A 20,294-nucleotide genomic window follows, 5' to 3' on the forward strand; every position below is an offset into this window, starting at 1 on the left:
TTATCATTATTAAAAGAGAAGAAGTAGGTAGAGAGGGAGGAGTGCAGACACTGTAAGCCACATGTTCAGCAGCCCCTGAACACCTAATACGCTGGGAAAGAGAAAATGAACATGAAAGTGACGAGAGAGAGAGAGAGAGAGAGAGAGAGAGAGAGAGAATTATAGAAGTGAAGGGCCAGAAGGGTTGGGTAATAACCATCTTAAAGTACACAACAAACAAGTAAACTTCCATCCCTGTTGGGTCATTCCATGGCACTCAGCAGACTGTTACGTCAATACAACAGACAAACTTATAAAATGACATGTGAAGAAACTGGAAAGAACACGAAGAATAGCCACTGAAATGATACCTGAATAGGAAGATCTAACTTACAAAGAAAGATTCAAAGGAATGGAGCTGTTAACACTGGAAGCGAGAAGACAAAGAGGAGACCTGATTACAATATATAAATGCATAAATCACCTAGAGGAGTCAGACAATAAAGATCTATTATGTAAAAGGGAAAGTGAAAACAGAGTTAAGAGGTCACAGGAAAAATATTGAGAAAGGAAACATGTTTTAATGACACAAAAAAGCAGAGTTTTCCCCAAGTAATAGAAGCATTTTACTTGGAATGAATTACAAGAAGTGGTGGAGGCAAGGAGTGTGGAAATCTAAGGAAAACCTGGGAAAATGTAGATATGGAAACAGGACCACATACAAATACAAATACCTAGGTTTACGACTGCCTTACTTTACTTGAGTTTTGATTTACAAGGGAAAAAAAATCACTAATAATGCCTTGGTTTAAGAGTGGTGATTTGGTGTATGAGCATCCTGTTGTACAAGTCGAAGACGCGAGCTCGGGTTCCCTTTGTCCACCGAAAGTTGAATGCACTCAGAGCGGAAAACAATGAGAATTGGGTCTCAATTCACATTGTACACTAGCACTCACAATTTATTGTCCCCCCGCCCGGGGTGGACCATAAATTCCCCCAGGGAGGACTCCCTTTCTGGCTGCCGATCTGAAAGGTGCCTTGATAACTCCTCGAGCCTTTCTCTTTTCAATTTCTGCAACATTCGCGGTCTTCGTTCTAATTTTCATTCTATGGAACACCATCTCTCCTCCTCTAAACCTCACCTTCTCTTCCTCACCGAAACACAGGTTTCTGAAGCTACTGACAGCAATCTCTATTCTGTTCCCTCCTACTATCTCTATCCTAAATTTCAATCCAAAGCTGGATGTTGCGTCTACGTGCGCAACGACATCACTTGTTCTCGTGCCCACGACCTTGACTCTTCTGAATTTTCCACCATCTGGCTAAGACTTCATTGTCATTCTATCACTAAATACATCTGTGCTGTTTATCTCTCACCTAACTCTACTGACTATGTAAAATTCTTTGACTATATGAACTCTAAAGTGGAGCACATCTTGACCCACTCTCCCTTCGCTGAAATCTCCATCTTGGGAGATTTTAATGTTCACCACCAGCTTTGGCTTTCATCCTCTTTCACTGACCAGCCTGGTGAACAAGCCTACAACTTTGCTCTCCTCAACGATCTAGAGCAGTTGGTTCAGCTCCCTACACGTATCCCCGACCGTCTTGGAGACAGGCCCAACATACTAGACCTCTTCCTTACCTCTAACCCTTCTGCTTACTCTGTCAAACTGTTCTCTCCGTTGGGCTCCTCCGATCACAACCTTATTTCTGTATCCTGTCCTATCACTCCTGTACATCCTCTGGACCCACCGAAGAGGCGATGCTTCTGGCATTTTGCTTCAGCTCGGTGGGACGACCTGAGGATGTACTTTTCCGATTTCCCGTGGAATGATTACTGCTTCCAGGAAGGAGACCCCTCTGTGTGTGCCCGGCGCATTACAGAGGTGATTGTCTCTGGAATGGTGGCATACATTCCACGTTCTCTCTCTACTCCTCATGTTAAAAAGCCTTGGTTTAATCATACTTGTCCTCGTGCTATTATAGATAGAGAGGCAGCTCACAAAAGGTTCCAGAGCCTTCGCACTCCTCCTAACCATCATCTTTATATTTCTGCCCGGAATCATGCCAAATCTATTCTCCGACTTACCAAAAACTCCATTAATAGAAAATGCCAAAACCTTGCTTTCTCCAATTTTTCCCGTGACTTCTGGCATCTAGACAAAAATATCTCCTCCAATTTCACTTCTTCCTCTTTTTCTCCTCTCCGTAACCCTGACGGCAGCACTGCCGTCTCATCTCTCTCTAAGGCTGAACTCTTCGCTCAAACTTTCTGTAAGAACTCCACCCTGGACGATTCTGGGCATATTCCTCCTACTTATCCCCCCTCTGACTTCTTTATGCCTATCATTAAGATTCTTCCTAATGATGTTTTCTATGCCCTCTCTGGCCTCAACTCTCAGAAGGCTTATGGACCTGATGGAGTGCCTCCTATTGTCCTTAAAAACTGTGCTTCCGTGCTGACACCCTGCCTGGTCAAACTCTTTCGTATCTGCCTATCAATATCTACTTTTCCTTCCTGCTGGAAGTATGCCTTCGTACAGCCTGCGCATAAGAAGGGTGACTGTTCCAATCCCTCAAACTACCGCCCTACAGCTTTACTTTCCTGTCTATCTTAAACTTTTGAATCAATCCTTAACAGGAAGATTCAAAAGCACCTTTCCACTTCTAACCTTCTATCTGATCGCCAGTATGGGTTCCGTAAAGGGCGTTTTACTGGCGATCTTCTTGCTCTCTTAACTGACTCTTGGTCATCCTCTCTTAGCCGTTTCGGTGAAACTTTCTCAATTGGGCTAGACATATCGAAAGCCTTCGATAGAGTCTGGCACAAGTCTTTGCTTTCTAAACTGCCCTCTTTCGGATTCTATCCCTCTCTCTGTTCCCTTATCCCCAGTTTCCTTTTCGGCCGTTCTATCTCTTCGATGGTAGATGGTCACTGTTCTTCTCCTAAACCTATCAACAGTGGTGTTCCACAGGGCTCTGTCCTATCACCCACTCTCTTCCTGTTATTCATCAATGACCTTCTTTCCATAACAAACTGTCCTGTCCACTCATACGCCGACGACTCCACTCTGCATTATTCAACTTCTTTCAATAGAAGACCATCACAACAGGTAGTACATGACTCCAGACAGGAGGCTGCAGAACGCTTAACCTCAGACCTTGCTATCATTTCGGATTGGGGTAGAAAGAACCTTGTGTCCTTCAATGCCTCAAAAACTAAATTTTTCCACCTATCCTTAACTCAAAATCTTAACTGGAAACTTCACATCTCCTCTCTCACTAAATCAGCTTCCTCGAGGTCGGGTGTTCTGTATCGTCTCTACCAGTTCTTCTCCCCCGCACAGTTGCTATCCATATACAGGGGCCTTGTCAGCCCTTGTATGGAGTATGCATCTCACGAGTGGGGGGGCTCCACTCACACAGCTCTTCTGGACAGAGTGGAGTGTAAGGCTCTTCGTCTCATCAGCTTTCCTCCTCTTACTGATAGTCTTCTACTTCTTAAATTCCATCGCGATGTTGCCTCTTCTGAACTTGCTAATTGCATGCCTCCCCCCCTCCTGCGACCTCGCCTCGCACGGCTTTCTGATCAAACTCATCCCTATACTGTCCAAACCCCTTATGCAAGAATTAACCAGCATCTTCACTCTTTCATCCCTCACGCTGGTAAACTCTGGAACGATCTTCCCTCATCTGTATTTCCTCCTGCCTGCGACTTGAACTCTTTCAAAAGGAGGGTATCAGGACACCTCTCCTCCTGAAATTGATTTCTCTTTTTGGCCACTCATCTCTATTTAGGAGCGGGCTTTTTTTCATTATTTTTTTTTACGTCCTTGTACTGTCTCCTCTGCTGTAAAAAAAAAAGAGGTAGCACCCCTGAGCTTGTGTCCGCATACGTTCGTGCTCTTGTGTGCAGTCTTTGATTTTTCAGCACTACAGCAAGCCTTGTCTAGGATCATTATTTTTTTTTAGTTTACAAGCATGTCAGGGCAAAGTTAAACATCTCCCGGACCAAGGTTTGGATCAACATCATCATTGCTTCGGGAGGAATCGAAACTGCCGACTAGCTCCGAAGCTTCGTTCGCCGCCACTCTACTCCATGGCTTCAACGAACGTGGATGTGGAACCGAAGCTGCCGACACGCTCCGAGACTTCGTTCACCACCTCGCTACTCCACGGCTTCAACGAAGGCGACGTGGATTTTCCTGCTCGTCACCAAGGCAAATTGGATTGACCCACTCTCGACTCCACACTCCTGCCTTGGGCTGAACAGGGTTGGCAGTCCCTTATCGTCTCCTGTCTGGAGGGACGATTCCGCCGGTGAACCGACTGACTGGGCACTTAAGGGAGCTGACAGCGGTGGACCTGTTACGCCGTCGGCCGTTACCTGCGTCTCCTGCAAGACCGAGAGGGCGTCTTCCACCTGACTTACAAGCCGGAAGCGGATGAACTGTCTTTCATCGTCCCGTGAGGTGTGTTGGACTCGTACCCGACGTCTGCCTCCATCTACCTGAAGGGATCGGAGGCCAACATCACCTTGCAGTCCTGCTCCGGCTGTCTCCCACCGTCGTCGCTGTCCTCCCTTGGAGCACCGCCCTTATTTGTGTGATTAAAACTGGTGTATCTTATCAGTTGTTTGGCTTCCACCCTAAGCAAAGGTCGCCCCTGGCACAACCTTTACATTGTGGCGACCTCGCCAGGATGCTGTGCTGACCTCTGAGTGGTGGTTGCGTGTTTTGGATCGGTAACAAGTTGGTCGAAGTACTCACCGCTACTTGCTGTCTCTATGCCCAGAAGTAAGTAGTTGTTGCCGAGGTTTGTTTGCCGTCGGTCGTCTTGACCTTCATGGTTGACTATTTTGAGACTTGGTTATCTGTGACGTCACGTCAGTAGTCTTTTGGTATTGTTCGTGCTCCTATGGGTGCGGGTTTTGAATCCCTCCATTGTTGAGTACTGTAACCTCGGTGCGACTAAGTTCCTCTAGCCTCTTAACCAAAACTTTGGTTTTCTACTGAGAACTTAAAGAAGGAAGCCGAGTGTCTTGGACTAGCAGGGAGTGACATTGACCATTATGTTATCTCCAGGCAAAATGCGGCAAGAGATGATTGAGCTAAGGACCAATAACTTTCACTACTCAAGCTAGAAGCAGAAAAAGCGAAAGAAGCAAGGGAAGCCGAGAAAGAAGCAAGGGAACACCAGCTGCCTGCTGAAAGAGAGACAAGAGAGTTTGAGCTTGCTAAGCTCCGGGCTGAGACCGAGCTAGCTCAAGTTCGAGCCGTCCACGGGGTACCATCCTCTGGTACTCTCCACTTCGCTGACCCGGTAGCCAGGCCAAGACTACCGACTTATACGGATGGAGAAGACATCGCTTCCTACTTCATAAGGTTCGAGCGAGTGGTAGAGTTACTAAACGTCTCCAGGGACATCTACACTGTTCGCCTGGGCAGCCTCCTTACTGGTAAGCCTGTAGAAATTTATACTTCTCTCTCGCCAGAAATTAAAAAGGATTATGACCTCCTTAAACAGGCTTTTTTGAAAGGCTTCAATAAAACCCCGGACGCCTTCAGATCGGACTTCAGACGTGCAAGGATAAGGGTCGGGAAAAACCTTCAACAATTCTCCATTCATCTAGGCAGACTCTTTGATTATTGGTTAAAGTCCTGCAACGTCCCTGAGCAGTACGGGTCTCTGAGAGAGTTCATGTTGTTGGACCAGTTTACCTCTTCTCTTTCCGCAGAAGCCGTCCAGTTGGCTGATCAGTGGACCACTGCTCACTCGGCTTACCCGAAATATAACCATCAAGCCGTAAAGTCAAAGAAGCACCCTTCCCAAACAGCTGTTTCCAAAAACACCACCTCTCCAGCTACCCCTTCCATGGACCAGGACAAGCAGAAACTCCCTACAGTCAAGTGTTACAACTGTGGAGAGGCGGGGCACACCCGTCCTCGTTGTCCCCAAAACCCTGCCGCTTTCAAGTTTGGTAGATCAAGGCCGCCTTCCTCTCTAGATGAAATGGTGGGTTTCTGCTTCAGTGACTCTGCTTCCAGAAAGTTCTGCACCTCTAGTTCTGTTAACGGAGCCAGAGTTTCAACTATCATCCGAGACACCGGCTGCTCTTGCATAATTGTTTCAGAACAAACTCTTCCCGATTATGACGTTTCCAACTGCAAAAGGGTAAAAATAGCAGATTACCTTGGCAGGATCAACACCTTTCCCCTTCTTCGGTGTTATAGTCGGTGCTCTTATTTCGAGGGATGGACAGATGCCCTGCGGGCCCCTATAAAATTTTGCTCCATATTGATTGGAAACGCTCCAAGAGTCAGAGACCCTGGTGACTCTGACGTGAGGAAGGAGAAGCATTGCCCTAACGTCCCGCCTGACCCAAACGTGCCAAGAACAGTACAGGCCGTGGAAATGCGAGCTGCCAAGGTCAAGAGGATACATCCTTTAGTGCTACCTAAGTTGCCATCTCACACTCTGTCCTCTCAACAGTTCGCCGATTTACAATCTTCTTGCCCCTCCTTACAATCTGTTCGCAGAGATGCAGCCTCCAAGACTAAATTATCTCACAAAACCTGCTGTGCTTCCAAAGCTAATGACAAGATTGGAAAGCACTCTCTCGTCATTCCATCTCAATGCAGGGACACTCTCCTCACTGTCGCTCATGAGGTTCCTTTGGCGGGCCATTTCTCGCACCGGAAGACGGAGAAGAAGGTTAGAGATCATTTCTTCTGGCCAGGGATAGGCACGGACATCAAGAATTTCTGCAGGTCGTGTGATCGTTGTCAGCGGATGTCAGCAAAAGGGAAGGTAAGGCCTGCCCCCCTTAAACCAATGCCCATCCTCAGTGAGCCCTTCTCAAGAGTAGCCATTGACATCTTAGGGGCTATATCACCACCGTCTTCCGAAGGCCACAAGTATATTCTCACCATTATTAACATGGCCACTGGGTTTCCTGAAGCATTGCCGTTGAAGAACATAGACTCAATTTCAGTAGCAGAAGCTTTGCTGGTTATATTTTCTAGAGTTGGCATTCCCAAGGAAGTACTCTCCGATCGTGGAACACAGTTCACCTCGCAACTGATGGGCGAGTTGCATAGGCTACTTGGAGTAAAGCCTCTGTTTACAACACCTTTTCATCCTGCAGGCAACGGTAGAATCGAGAGGCTCCATGCGACGTTGAAGAGCTCACTCCGTAAGTTGTGTGCCGACAAGCCCCGGGAGTGGCATCGTTACCTAGTGCCCACTATGTTTGCCCTCTGCGAGCTCGCAAGTGACAGGAAAGGGTTCTCGCCCTTAGAGTTACTCTACGGTCGGGCAGTGAGGGACCCCCTGTCGGTGTTGAAGGACCTGTGGGCGGACAAGCACCTCTCTGACGACAACCGGTCCTCCTTCCAGTATGTGATTGAGCTTAAGGGCGGACCCAACCCTTATTGGAAGTGAAAAACCTTGAAAAATTGAAAAGTGCATTTCATCCATATTTTGTATCTATAACCATCTGAGAATATGTGGAAACTTGTTTGGCAACGGTAGCTCACTATTACGGGGTTTAAAGGTGCAAGAGGCGTAGCCCTTTAAAAAGGGGCGCGGCAATGATTCATGAATACTCGTGTATAAGGCTCATTTTTGCCAAAAGTTGCTCATATTTTTCAGATTTTTTCATCAAATGAGCACTACAGAGGATTGATCTTGCGTCTGGCAGTGATGTCTTACAATCTCTCCAGCCATCAGTCACCCCAATTTAGATAAATGAATGAAGGGATAAAAAAAACATAACTGAAGCCGCTGACCTTCGTTAAGACAAAAACAAAACCTTTCCAGTGATTTGATATTCTTAGGACACCCCGGCAGTGAGGCATTTTGCCGGTAAAGGTACAATAGAAAAAAAAATATGGGAAGTTTAGTGAAGATGACAGGTGACCTCGATATGAAATTTAGAGCAAGTAAGTGGCTCCAATCAGTGGTAAACCTTTGAATAATATGTTGATCTTTGGCACAATGCATCACTATATGTTAATGATGTTATACATTGAAAGAAAAATAAATTTGGAAAGTAATAAAAAATATACAGGTGTTGAAAAACTTTAAACGCCCCTATCTTAAAATTTGTCTTTTTTTTATATTCAAATATTCATAAAAAAATCTAAAACATTATGGATTTACTTCAAATTTGGGATACTTATTCCCGATGGTTGTAGGCACATAATAATATTTCGATATTTGAAATAAATTGAAAATTGACCACGTCAGAGAAAAACAAACACGAAAAATAGCAGAAAAACGCGCGTCAATCGAGACGTCCATCTTTTGATCATAGTATTTCATTACGTAAGAAGAATTTTGAAAAAAAACGAAATGTTACGATATTTGTATTATATTAGATTATATGCAATTCAAAGCTCAAGCTCCTACTATATAAAATGGGGTCTCCAGGACATTTAAAGGTATGATGACGTCATTATGTCATATCATCATGACGCCATCATGAACAAATTCGCTTGCTCATATAATATGTGTATTCATGTTTTAGATATATCCTGAAAGTTTCAAATCGAAAGACCTGAAACTTTGTTTTTTATTAATATTTTTGTGTTTGGGGTTGGGTCACCCCTTAAGGATAAGTTGGCTGACTGTGCCCAACTCGCCTCCCAGAACGCTGATATTAGTGCCGCCAGGTACAAGACTTATTTTGACCTGGAATCGCAGGACCGCACCTTTCAGCCAGGAGACGAAGTGTTGGTATTACTGCCTGACAGCAGCAGCAAGCTACTCATGGCCTGGTCTGGTCCCTTTTAGGTATCGAAGCGACGTAACAAGGTCAACTACCTTGTTGAGGATGGAGGTAAGCCAAAGTTATACCACGCGAACTTGCTTTAGCGTTACCACAGAAGAGCCCACGTCCAGAAAGCTGATATTCTTGACGAAACCTAGCTCTCCTTTGGAAGAGTTGGTATCAGATGACCTAAGTGTTGTACATATGTTTATTTTGGAGGAAGACGCTAAGGCTGATGGAGTAAAGCATTTCCCTATCACTCCAGACGGCCGAACAGATGAAAGTTCACCACCAAATCCAACCATTGTGAGTCCTGACTTATCATTAAAATAGCAAAATGACTTATCTTCCTTATCAAAGATGTATGAGGACGTATTTTCAGAGACTCCCGGGTGTACATCTGCCTTAGAACATGACATCAAGCTTATTACCACCGAGCGTCTTAAAACAAAGCTGTACCCCATACCTATTCACCTACAGCCTGACTTCAAGGAAGAGGTCGACCGCCTCCTAGACCAGGGCATTATCCAACCGTCCTCCTCCCCGCACTGCTCTCCCGTGGTGATGCTGCGGAAACCAGATGACACATATAGGATGGCCGTGGATTATCGCTCCCTGAACTCCATCACTGTGTTCGACGCCGAGCCCATCGGTACAATTGAGGAAGACCTGTATAAGTTTTCCGGAGCAAGATACTTTTCCGAGCTGGACCTTACAAAGGCATATTACCAGGTACCAGTTTCCCTACAAAGCAGGCCCCTTACTACCTTTCCAAGTCATCGGTGATTGATGGAATTCACCAGACTTCCTTACGGTCTAGTAACCGCTTGCGCAACCTACATTCGGCTTATGCGTATCGTCCTTGCGGGACTAGCAAGTGTCAGTTTTTACTTTGATTATGTTTTCGTATATTCCCTTACTTGGACAGACCATCTCGGTGCTCTTTGTGCAGCTCGGTGGGACGACCTGAGGATGTACTTTTCCGATTTCCCGTGGAATGATTATTGCTTCCAGGATAGAGACCCCTCTGTGTGTGCTCAGCGCATCACAAAGGTGATTGTCTCTGGAATGGAGGCATACATTCCTCGTTCTTTCTCTACTCCTCACGCTAAAAAGCCTTGGTTTAATCACGCTTGTTCTCGTGCTGTCAATGATAGAGAGGTAGCTCACAAAAGGTACCAGAGCCTTCAAACTAATGCTAATTATGAACTTTACATTTCTGCCCGAAATCGTGCCAAATCTATTCTCCGACTAACCAAAAAAAATTTCATTAATAGAAAATGTCAAAACCTTGCTTTCTCTAACTCTTCCCGTGACTTCTGGCATTTAGCCAAAAACATCTCCTCCAACTTCACTTCTTCATCTTTCCCTCCACTCCTCAGTCCTGATGGCAACACTGCCGTCTCATCTATCTCTAAGGCTGAACTCTTCTCTCAAACTTTTTCTAAAAACTCCACTCTGGACGATTCTGGGCATATTCCTCCTACTCATTCCCCCTCTGACTCCTTTATGCCTGTTATAAAGATTCTTCAAAATGATGTTTTCTATGCCCTCTCTGGCCTCAATCCTCAGAAGGCTTATGGACCTGATGGCGTGCCTCCTATTGTCCTTAAAAACTGTGCCTCCGTGCTGTCACCCTGCCTGGTCAAACTCTTTCGCCTCTGCCTGTCAACATCTACCTTTCCTTCTTGCTGGAAGTATGCCTTCATACAGCCTGTGCCTAAGAAGGGTGACCGCTCCAATCCCTCAAACTACCGTCCTATAGCTTTACTTTCTTGTCTATCTAAAGCTTTTGAATCAATCCTTAACCGGAAGATTCAAAAGCACCTTTCCACTTCTGACCTTCTATCTGATCGCCAGTATGGGTTCCGCAAGGGGCGTTCTATTGGTGATCTCCTAGCCTTCTTAACTGACTCTTGGTCATCCTCTCTTAGCCGTTTCGGTGAAACTTTTGCTATTGCGCTGGACATATCAAAAGCTTTTGATAGGGTCTGGCACAAATCTTTGCTTTCTAAACTACCCTCCTACGGTTTCTATCCTTCTCTCTGTACCTTTATCTCCAGTTTCCTTTCTGACCGTTCTATTTCTGCCGTGGTAGACGGTCACTGTTCTTCCCCTAAATCTATTAACAGTGGTGTCCCACAGGGTTCTGTCCTATCTCCCACTCTTTTTCTGTTGTTCATTGATGATCTTCTTTCCAAAACGAACTGTCCTATCCATTCCTACGCCGATGATTCCACTCTGCATTACTCAACTTCTTTTAATAGAAGACCCACCCTTCAGGAACTTAACGACTCAAGGCTGGAGGCTGCACAACGCTTAGCCTCAGACCTTACTATTATTTCCGATTGGGGCAAGAAGAACCTGGTGTCCTTCAACGCCTCAAAAACAGTTTCTCCACCTATCCACTCGACACAATCGTCCAAACAACTATCCCCTATTCTTTGACAACACCCAGCTATCACCTTCCTCAACACTAAACATCCTCGGTCTATCCTTAACTCAAAATCTCAACTGGAAACTTCATATCTCATCTCTTACTAAATCAGCTTCCTCGAGGCTGGGCGTTCTGTACCGTCTCCGCCAGTTCTTCTCCCCTGCACAGTTGCTGTCCATATACAGGGGCCTTGTCCGCCCTCGTATGGAGTATGCATCTCATGTGTGGGGGGGCTCCACTCACACAGCTCTTCTGGACAGAGTGGAGGCTAAGGCTCTTCGTCTCATCAGCTCTCCTCCTCATACTGATAGTCTTCTACCTCTTAAATTCCGCCGCAATGTTGCCTCTCTTTCTATCTTCTATCGATATTTCCACGCTGACTGCTCTTCTGAACTTGCTAACTGCATGCCTCCCCCCCTCCCGCGGCCCCGCTGCACTCGACTTTCTACTCATGCTCATCCCTATACTGTCCAAACCCCTTATGCAAGAGTTAACCAGCATCTTCATTCTTTCATCCCTCACGCTGGTAAACTCTGGAACAATCTTCCTTCATCTGTATTTCCTCCTGCCTACGACTTGAACTCTTTCAAGAGGAGGGTATCAGGACACCTCTCCTCCTGTATTTGATCTTCCTTTCGGCCACCTCTTTTGCTTTACTTTAGGAGCAGCGAGTAGCGGGCTTTTTTTTTATTATTGTTTTCTTTTTTTGTTGCCCTTGAGCTGCCTCCTTTGTTGTAAAAAAAAAAAAAAAGTAGTTCTACAACGCCTGAGGGAATACGGACTGACAGCTCGACCTTCAAAGTCTATTCAATACCTAGGCTTCTTGGTGGACGGGGAGACACTACGGTCCCTTAACGACCGGATCCAAGCACTTCAAGACATTGCTTTGCCCCGCACCAAGAAGGACCTGCGCTCATTCCTAGGTATGATATCCTTTTACCGTATGTTCATCCCTCAAGCCTCTTCCCACAAAGGCCCATTGTCAGACCTTTTGCGGAAAGGAGGCCAAGAACCCTTGATTTGGTCGGACCCGCTACAAAGTCACTTCAATACCCTGAAAACGGCCCTACTATCTCCGCCGGTGCTGAAGTTACCAGATGCCAGCCTCACCTTCATACTCCGCACTGACACCTCTGGTACGGGACTAGGAGCAGTGTTACTTCAGTATCACGAAGACGTCCCCTACCCTGTCTCCTACGCCAGTCGGAAGTTTCTTGATCGTGAGAAGAAGTATTCCACGATCGAGCGTGAGTGTCTTGCCATCATATTCGGGTTACAGAGATTTGACTTCATCCTGGAAGTCGATCACAAGCCCCTAATATTCCTTGCCAAGTCAAAGTCAAACAACAGACTACATCGGTAGTCTCTCAGCCTTCAGAGCTACCGCTACCGCTTAGTACATGTGACGGGGAAGGATAACGTGGGGGCAGACTTCCTGAGAAGGTCATGTAAATAATGATATTGGGTTTGCACTTTTCTGGTTCAGCACTATTGTTTTTGGTTGCAGTTTATTCTCTTTTATGCAATTTGTTTTATCTATCTTCGATAGATACTTGTTGGGGGAGGTGTGTCAGGGCCAAGTTAAACATCTCCCGGACCAAGGTTTGGATCAACATCATCATTGCTTCGGGAGGAATCGAAACTGCCGACTAGCTCCGAAGCCTCGTTCGCCGCCACTCTACTCCATGGCTTCAACGAACGTGGATGTGGAACCGAAGCTGCCGACACGCTCCGAGGCTTCGTTCACCACCTCGCTACTCCACGGCTTCAACGAAGGCGACGTGGATTCTCCTTCTCGTCACCAAGGATGATTGGACTGACCCACTCTCGACTCCACACACCTGCCTTGGGCTGAGCAGGGTTGGCAGTCCCTTATCGTCTCCTGTCTGGAGGGACGATTCCGCCGGTGAACCGACTGGCTGGGCACTTCGGGGAGCTGACAGCAGTGGACCTGTTACGCCGTCGGCCGTTAACTGCGTCTCCTGCAAGACCGAGAGGGCGTCTTCCACCTGACTTACAAGCCGGAAGCGGATGAACTGTCTTTCATCGTCCCGTGAGGTGTGTTGGACCCGTACCCGACGTCTGCCTCCATCTACCTGAAGGGATCGGAGGCCAACATCACCTTGCAGTCCTGCTCCGGCTGTCTCCCGCCGTCGTCGCTGTCGCTGGAGCACCGCCCTTATTTGTGTGATTAAACCTGGTGTCTCTTACCAGTTGTTTGGCTTCCACCCTCAGTTTAGGTCGCCCCTAGAACGAATTTAGCTCGTGAACTGAGGTATGACTGTACTTGGAATGAATTAGAGAAGGAAGTGGTGGAGGCAAAGAGTGTGGAAAATTAAGGAAAAACTCCCCTCAATGACAGCCCCAATCTTACAATGCAGCCCTCCATAACAGACCCATGTGTACAGTGACAGACCCAAGGTAACAATGAATTATTATACATATCCCATGTGAGAGAAGAATCTTCAACATAGTGATGTAAAAAGTTTGAGTCTAACCTAGGACATCACATTCTGGCAGCAGGACACAGTCAGGTTGGATTAGGTTAGAACCTAATCCAACCTGACTGTGTCCTGCTGCCAGAATGTGATGTCCTAAGCTGCACTCAAGCTGTTTACATCACTATGTTGTAATTAATTGTTTAGGATGAATACGAGTGATACACTGCACGACACCGCTGTCATCACCAACAGCAGAGTAGGCTACAATAATTTTAATATTCCCCGAAAAATTGGTGAAAACAATTTAACTTTTGTGTCGCTCATGGGATGACGACTGTCAGGGAGGGCCCTCATGGTATATATGCAGGGAGTGAGCCGGCAGGGTGAGTGTGGGACCGTCAGGGAAGGCCGTCCTGGCCAAGGGCAGTCTTGACTATAAAGGCGGCCTTACACGTGGCAATTCCTGGCCGGCAATACAGCCGCGACGATCTAGCGGCTAGACCGGCTGGGTGCTCTCGGGAGCAAGTACCTTCACACGTGGGAGGAGCCGCCGGGAGCATCAAGACGTAAACTGCTACAGTAGTACATGCAGGGGCATGAATTCATCCCAGACACCCCAACAGGCTACTACCATATCTTAAAACCACAATGAGTTTGGTCTATTAGCCTAATATTGTAGAAATACTTTAAGTAATCGAGTTTTATCATAAGTAGTATTGATTGATTGATTGCTTATTGTTGCATTTAACAACGAAGGAGAAGGGATGAACATGCCATCCCAACCCCCAGGCATTACATTGTGTGATCATATAATACACGAAAATAATCGTTCCTTACCTCCTTCGATAAAGAGATAAACATTTCCCGCAATGTTGCTGCCACTCTCTCAAAAGTTGTTTTGCACCGACTCTGCTTCTTGCAGAGCTTATCTTGTGGGTCCCACAAGTGTCGATGCTGCCTCACTGCCTCTAGCAATGCCACCTCGGCCTCCCGGCTCTAAATCTTGTTATCTGCGTCTGTCATTTCTTGTTTTATTGGCGCAGACATGTTTACCCAGCGGCCAGTCGGCAATACAAGACGGACACGCTCAGCTGCAGAGAACTTGCCGCGAGAAAAGCTCCCAGATCCAACCCAGATCAAAAATGCTGCCGCGCCTGTATTGCCAGCCGCGAATTTACAGGTGTAAAGCCGCCCTAACTCATACAGAGCACAGTTTAAATCAGTAAAGACCACTGACAATAATAGACTTTCCCAAGAGGACCTGAATGCACTCCAGCACTGTAAACGCACCTTACCCAGTGACTGCTCAGCCTAGTGATGGCTAAAGAAGCAAGGGAGCAGTGCTCATAAGGTTTTCAAAGGTTATTGACAAGCCAGTCATAGTTATTTTTCATAGAGCTAACTCTGTCGCTGTTGAGGACTCTACCGGCAGTATATTCCAGCTGTTTACAACTCTTGAGGATAAATCATGTTCCTTTTCTGGGTGCGGTGCCTTGGTTGGTGTAGTGTCAGGGTGTGGCTGCTTGAGTGCATGGAGGCAGATCTGAGGCAATCCCTGTCCCAGCCCACACTGCCAAGCCCATTGTGGATTGTAAAAAAACACAATCATATTCCACCTATTCCATACTTGGCAAATGCATTTCTGAGCTGAGAAATGCAAATTACACTGCTTTGTCAGAGTGTTAGTCCCCAAACGTTCTAGACTGGGGCCAACACCGGCAGGAACACTTGCCAAGGACAAGGCAACCAAAGGAAGGTAGAGGAGGTGTGGACACATGGGCGGACAGGCGATGAAAGAGATTTATTAATTCGTGGCAGCCCTGAGTACAGCTCTGGTTGATAACGTGGCAAAAATCAAATCCAGTCTTAAATGAAGTGCTTCAGAAAGGGACACGTCACCAAATAATCATGTTAAATGAACAAATGAATAACAAACATCACAATTATCAATATTCCTGCCTTAGCAGGCAAAGAAAAGTTAATCCCACCACCAACCCATTTCTTTTCAGGGAAGACTCACACAAACATGTCAAATGAGATTCAACATCACATATCAAATGAGATTCAAACATCACATATCAAATGAGATTCAAACATCACATATCAAATGAGATTCAAACATCACATATCAAATGAGATTCAACACAGAGCACGAAAGTCATCCATCACAGGCATACACCCGTGACACATAGCTGGAGTCAGTCTAGTCTCAAAAATATCTTGGTGTCCACCTCTCCACAAACGTTATTCAACAAAACACACAGACTCCATTCAGTGGTCATTGCCAAAGCCAGCCTGAACCCGGGGCTCCCATGGAAAATTTACATGGCTGGTAACCAGTGGTGGGCACCGCTAACCGAAAAGTTAGCTTCACTAACTTGGAATTCACTAACTAAAAAGTTAGCTTCGCTTACGCTTAACCGTTAAACTGATAAATAAATTAGTGGAAGCTAACGCTAACCGCTAACTTTTTTTTATATGGATTCATCTTCGGTTTAGTAATTTGGCTCTAAAACCCTAAAAAAGAGACCCAGTGACCTGAACTTTCAATATATTGTAGCTTAGGTAATAAGTTTCCCTAGTAATTGTCCAATTACCCTACTTAAAGGCGTAATCATTCCGCCATGTGGCTCAACTGGTGCTGTGTCTGTCCACAACGGACAAAAACAAACCTCTATGAATTTTTTAGTGGACTTAAGTTAGCGGAGGAGGAACTACATTTAACGGAACCTAATTGGTCCGCTAACTGTTTCCAAAGTTATCGAAAACGCTAATCAGCTGACGAAAACGTTAGCTACGCTAATTAGCGGTTAGTGAATTAGCGGAACCGTGCCCACCACTGCTGATCACATATACCACACTTGTGAGGCCAAGACTGAAGCACCCACTCCTCCATGATGTACGTGTGGCCTTGCACTGACCATGACACACATAATATTAACACCACACCAGCTGCCTCATTACACCAGCTGCCTCATTACACATAGCTACTCTCATCACACTGGAGGGAGGCAAAGGAGGAGGCATCCCACCACTTGTTCACTTTAACCAAACCTGGAATTACCTACCATGGGCAGGCTATAGCCCCCTCAACCCCCCCCCCCCCCACACACACACACTTGACTTGATTATTGGTAGGCAGGGCATGGAGGGATTAACGGGTGGGCATGGAAGAGGAAGGAAGAAGGAAGGAAGGAGACTGGGGACAAGAGAGAGAAAGAAATGAAAGACGCGATATGTAATGGAAGGATGATTTTAAGCAGAGGAAGCAGAGAGACAGGAAAACGAGAAGTAGACAGGGAGGCAGGGGAGGGATTAACATGTGTGGATGGAAGAGGAATGAAGAAGGGAAAAAGAAGACTGGGGACTAAAGAGAGAAAAAAATGAAAGAAGGATGAACAGTACAAGATATGCCAGAAAAATAATGTAATCCTCAAGAGAGACGGGTGAAAAACTAGATAAATACCCAAAGATGTAATATATTAGATACAGCTCAGCCCAACATCCCAGCAAGTGGTTGTATAAATGATGGATGAGCAGTACAAGATATGCCGGAAAAAGCAGACCAAGCGTAGGAGTGACTGGTGCACTATATTTTGAAATGTGATCCAACTCTTAGAGAGTGGATTCATAAATATCATGACAAGATAAAACTAGAATGGGTAGTGTAAACCGTGAGAGATAAATACCATGCAATCATATGTTACCATTGTCAAAGATAAGGCCATCTTGAGGCCAACTGCCAAGAACAATGGAGAAGCCCCAAAAGGTTACGAGTGCACTGATGATCATAAATCAAAAGATTGCTCCATGGCTGAGAGGAAATGCATACATTGTGTGAGGTATAAGAAGCCTGAAATCAACCACTCAGCGAATGACCAGTGTTGTGTAGTTCTTCAAACTGAAATTGAGAAAATTCATAACATAACCGATCATGGCTATTAAGAGGTGTTTGATACTCGAAGATAAATTGTGTGTGATAAATGTTCAGTGAGTTGGAAATACTCGTTGGACATTGCATTGTGATAATATAAAGAAAATATCAGATAAATGGAAAATGAAATAATGGATATTTTTGATACTATAAAAAGGAAAGATAATGTGATTAGCACGAACCAAAACATGGCCAAGTGACTGACGGCCGTATTCCCGCCCAGCGATGTTTTCCTTACTATAGTCGGTTCCACGAGAACTGGCATACAGTAGATTATCCTTCAGGGGTGGACTTGCGGGCTTGGCATCATTGCCTGAGTGACGGTCTCCGCACCGCTCATTGGCTGTTGTTTACGAGATCTAAGCTGGGCAACTTCGTTTGCCATGACATAGCCTACTATCTCTCGCTCTCTGTTACCTCTTAAAATCAACACTTTTGGTATATAAATGTAGTTATTCTCATAATAGCTCTTCCTTATGGCTATTTATTAGTTTATCACCCAAAAATATTGGAAACATATTTCAGGAATAATGAAAGGACGATGAAAGAAATGAGAAGGTTCTTGCCTTAGCCCAATGTTTACTGTAGGACTCCGTAGCATCACTACATAATAATAATAATTATGTTAGTACAATTCCAGGCCTAAAAATATATCAAGAAATCTTCCCATAAATGAGTTAATAAGACTGTAGTCTAGCGCTTTGTAATAGTAAAAAGTAGTAAAAGAAAGTATAGCGTCAACAGTCGTTTCATTCGCTGGACATTGTCCGTTTACGTGCAGTTCTGACTTAGTTTTGTTATGAATGTCGTTTCAGATTACTTTATAATAGTGTTATGCCGGACGTGTTACTTGGGTTCCGTATCGCCGTCAGGAGACTCCGTGGGAGGGAGATATGTAAACACTTTGCACAGCTTCTGTAGTTTAATATTCTTCCTTAGTAGTACACTTCACTCTGACTCTTCACTTACCACTAGCTTACTATGACTGGGACTGGGGCACTCTCGCCCTCTTCTCCAATATATATCCAGAACAGTACAGTCTAGAATGTTACAGTATATTTTAGATCATACAAGAACATGTAGCAAAAATATATGCGAGTTGGCAACACTTCCCGCCTGGCGTCTGGCCGCGCCCCACGGGGCGCGGACGGCTCGCCTTGCTCCCCGCCCCCCTGCTCGGTTCTCCCGGAGCCTTCTAGAGGCCTATGGTCGCCGGGGGAAGCTTCCAGCACAACACTATCCCCCCCTCTTAAATGTGATAGTCCCGATCACACACTTAACTATATACAAACATAAGAGAATTAATCAAAAACATAATAATCGTCGTATCGCTGTGGACGCCTGCGTTGTCTCTGTCTTCTGCTCGGTGCCTCCTGCGCGTCTGTCTCCTGGTGCGCCTCGTCGTCGTCCGCTTCTTGGGGTGTCCCTGGAACATCTGCTTAAGCCGGTATGTTCTCTCCCTCGGCTGAAGGGTCCAGAAGGCCTATGTCGTCGTCGACCTCCTCTCGGTCCTGGACGTCCCTTGCGTTTTCGTCGGCTGCTGGGTGTCTGTAGTTGTTCCAGGTGTAGTTTCCCGGACCGTGGTACCTCCATAGGCGGTTGACGTGGACAACTTTCGGCTTGGTCCTTTCCGTTCTCCGGATTAGGTAAGTCACGTCGGAGAGGCGTTTTAGCACAGTGTAAAGGCCTTCCCAGGGGCTCTGTAACTTCGGAGACTGTCCTTTCTTCCTCTGCGGGTTGTAAAGCCAGACTTGGTCTCCTTCCTTGAAGTCAACGTGGCTTGCCCTCATATTGTAACCGCGCTTCATGGCCTCCCCGGAGAACTTCAAGGCACCTCGGACTTGATGGTGCACCTCTTCCAGCCGTTCCTCTAGCTGACGGGCAAAACTGGAGGCGTCCCTTGGAAGGCTTTCCCCAGGAGGCCTTCCTGTCAGTAGGTCCACCGGCAATCGCAGCTCACGTCCAAACATCAGCTTTGCCGGTGAATACCCCGTAGTCTCGTGGGCGGCAGACCTGTAGGCCATGAGAAGCGCTGGCAGCTTCTGATCCCATGAAGACTGATCATTGTTGCACTGCTTGGCCAACTCCTGGCCCAACGTCCAATTAAACCTCTCCACCATTCCATCTGACTGTGGGTGCAGAGGGGTGGTCCGGGTCTTCTTGATACCCAGAAGCTTGCAGCACTCAGCAAGGACTGTTGACTCAAAATTCTTTCCCTGGTCGGAATGGAGCTCGTTAGGCACACCGAAGCGACAGAAGAACTCCTCCACCAAAACCTTGGCGATGGTAGTGGCTTCCTGGTCAGGGATAGCGTAGGCTTCCGGCCACTTGGTGAAGTAATCCATTGTGACGCAGATGTACCTATTTCCGTTCGTCGTCAGAGGCAAGGGTCCTGCTATATCCACTGCCACCCGTTCCATGGGGGCTCCAACCTGGTATAGTTGCAATGGGGCACGGTGACGCTTCTTGGGGCCCTTCTTTGCACAGCACACCTCACACGTGTGACACCATTCTTCCACGTCCTTCCTCATGCCAACCCAATAGAACCTTTGGCGTGGCGGTGTCTTCCTTACCCCAAGGTGTCCGCTGGTGATGCTGTCGTGCATTTCTTTCAAGACGCCTGCCCGGGACTTCACAGGTAGCACCGTGGACTAGTAGTGGTCAAGACCATCATGAGAGACCCAGCGTCGCTGCAACACCCCGTCGTCCATCCGAAGAGTGTCCCAC

The 20,294-nt window shown here is 46.3% G+C and overlaps 1 protein-coding gene across 1 annotated transcript in view; it reads right to left on the reverse strand.

Annotated features, from left to right (window-relative positions):
• Positions 1-20,294, reverse strand: part of LOC126982865 (carcinoembryonic antigen-related cell adhesion molecule 1-like) — a 139,506-nt gene that overhangs the window by 10,604 nt on the left and 108,608 nt on the right. The gene's annotated exons all lie outside the window — the stretch shown is intronic.

Source organism: Eriocheir sinensis, chromosome 5, assembly GCF_024679095.1.
Source record: "Eriocheir sinensis breed Jianghai 21 chromosome 5, ASM2467909v1, whole genome shotgun sequence".
In the NCBI taxonomy this organism is placed as follows: domain Eukaryota; kingdom Metazoa; phylum Arthropoda; class Malacostraca; order Decapoda; family Varunidae; genus Eriocheir; species Eriocheir sinensis.